This window comes from Adelges cooleyi, unplaced genomic scaffold, assembly GCF_023614345.1.
Source record: "Adelges cooleyi isolate 19-005CV unplaced genomic scaffold, UGA_ACOO_1.1 ACOO_flye_CR_arks_rails_tigmint_CR_PRNA_384, whole genome shotgun sequence".
Lineage (NCBI taxonomy): Eukaryota > Metazoa > Arthropoda > Insecta > Hemiptera > Adelgidae > Adelges > Adelges cooleyi.
Genome location: NW_026096061.1, coordinates 328,294 through 331,364, shown reverse-complemented (window position 1 = coordinate 331,364; position 3,071 = coordinate 328,294).

The window sequence follows — 3,071 nt, the reverse complement described above, 5'->3', positions numbered from 1 at the left end:
AACTTTTGACTGGTCGATAAGAATTTTAAAGTTAGGATGGGAGGAGAAGTGCGGTTGGGAAATGCGTGCAGATAAAAATAATACTACACTCTACTTTTCCTTCTACCCTAAACTTGAAATTTCAAGTTGCTCTAAAAAAAACTTGGGAGGGGGGTAAAAACCAAAAAAAATATGAAAAAAACAATTTTAATGTCTTATTAAACCCTATGAGACATTGAGTAGTTTACGATAACTAGATCACCCTGTATATTTATCACATTTCCTAATTTTTATTGTGCATAATTGAAAAAAGGGTTATGTATAAGTTCTGATTTTTTAATTTAAAAAAATAATAAATTTTTAGCTACATAAATACAGAATCGATTATTTTTTAATAAACAATCTATACATAAATCTGTAAAATAGCCTATATGATAAGATAACAAATTGTACATTCAGGTTTGTTAAGAAGTCACCTATTTTCTCATTTTTTTTTTTTAATTTTAATTTTCAACGATTGGATAAAAAGGATTTGATTGTTAGATGTATGGGAACCGGTAAAAAAAGAAGTTTGTGTAAGAGTCCCGCGTGCCAAACTAGATCAAACACTTGGGCTACGTCTAAGAATACGCATGTACAATATTGTTTTGTTTACTAGGGACTGAGCTATGATATCAACTATACGATGAACTTGGCCAAGAGAGGAGTGTTTGTTAACTCATATTTATTTTATAAATATTATATGTACGCAAAAAAATTTAAAACCTTTGTTATTTCACATAAATGTAATATGTATCCGCTTTACAGCAAAGTTCGTATACAATAAAAAAGCAAAACTAGAAAAGCCAGAAAGTAATGACCGAGCATGAGAGGGGGAGGGAGAAATCACTTCCAAAATTAACCTTCCAAAACTTCAAAATAGTTTGAAATTATTTCAAATGGAAAAATGTGTACATTTTTTGGGTTTTTTCTCGATATTAAAAATTAAAGACAATAATTTTTTTTTGTATTCACAAGTGTTCCACAATATACAGCGTTTTAAACTGTAACGTCTTAAGTATAAATTATTACAAATAAAAAATTAACATTTTTGCAAATAATAAATGAACACGTATGCGCTACAAACAAAATATATTAAAAATAATATCTAAATACTCCTAAGGCTAAACGGCATTTATTCGTAATGTGTCTAAAGGCGACAAAATTGAGAAAAACTCCTAATAAATGTATATATTTTGCAAACTCCAAATTATAGCGCCTTATACATTTTTTAAAACATTTTGAATAAGCATGTACGATTTTCTCAAAAACTTGTATTAAAACTTTTTTTAATTAAAAAAAAAAGGGTATCTTATATTTTGTACGTAGTCAATTTCTCGATTACTAGGTGTGAGTGAATATTAAAGTTAAAAGTTAGGATAAGAGAGAAAGTACGGTTAGGAAAGGTTTCGATTCACAATTTGATCCGATAGAACATGTTTCTAATTTGTAATAAATTAATATTATTTATATGATTATCGATAGTATCAATAGCTATCAACAGATCTATGATATCATTTTTCATACCACAGGGATACAGTTTTGCGATCAGCTAATTGTGTGTCTAATACACTAATACACTGGCACCGTCAGGTCGGGACAGCTTGTAGTTAAATAAGAATCTCAGCGTTATATTTTGATCATAAATAATAGTAAATGTCCGTTTACTTACAAGCTCTGCTGCAGTTGGGGGGCACCCTGACATTGAAAAAAGTATAACGTCACGCAGAAAAACAGTATATTTTTCAAATGCATGTTAAGTTAAACTCGGTTTCAAAATATTGAAATATTAGTTTTTCAAGTAAAATCTGTTTTGAAACTATTCGATAATAGTACTTATGATTTTTTTAAAGTAATGTAAGTATTATAATACTGATTGGTGACTGTGTTTCCAATATTATGAAATAGCGCAGTACCTTCTATAAGAAAATATACTTAAGGAATAAACGCAGTTTCAATTTTGCAACTATTGAGTTTTTCCATTTGCAGTAATCAAGAGATGATTAAGAAGGTATTTATTTGCGTTGTGTGTCATTTTTAATACACGCACTCTCCCACTATTATTTTTTAGTAGTACTTACAACACTTATTTTTAAAACTGTTTACTCGTGTGTTAAACATATGCATATATTGTCAAAGTGTTTCGATAGTGCGCTGTATAAAGAACATTTTATACAATTTACTAGCGTTTAGATTGGACTACGCCGAGTAATAAAACGTTATCGAGATAAAACATTATTCATGTAACAGCGACTCGACTAATGTAATATTTAAGTAGATTTGTTTAAATATTATTCGAAAAAGAATTTGCACAACTTTGATGACTAGACCAATGTATAAACGCTTCGAAGCTAAAAATACAAAACATATTCAACAAAAACCCAGTACAGGGTGGTCGAAGAATAGTGGTGGCGGGGAATCTATAGGAATTTGTATACATAAATTTCTGTTACTTGGATATTTAAAATAAAGAACTTATAGAATTTTCATTTTAAAAAAACCGTCATCATTTTTGTGCATTTGTTGACACAATTTTTTATTTTGAAAATTCGCAGGTTATAATAAATCACAAGCCGATAATATTTTCGAAACATAAACAAATTTGGCTCTTGTGCAATTGTGTAAATGTTTTAGTTTATATATATATATATAAATATATTTTTTTTTACCGCTATCGATGAATTTATTCCTTAAGCCAAGTACTGAATTTTAATCAGAAAATTAATAAAATACCTTGAATTTACTTTGAGCAAAACCACGATATATTTTCTTTGTTTTAGTATCTTATTTTTTTAGTTTTTTAACAATGTGAATATCAAAACTTGAGTAATATCCCACAAAATACACTTCTCAAAATCAATACACATACACATAAACTATTTTACAAATTTGGAATTTAGCACACAATGATGCGTTGCATAAAAAATTTGAAAACGACATTCTTTTCGGTTTAAAATATTATGTAGGATTAATTTTCATACCTTGCATTGTTCTTAATTAAATCGCATTTAAACCAATCCTATACCATTGTGGTTGACCAACCAGGATAATTT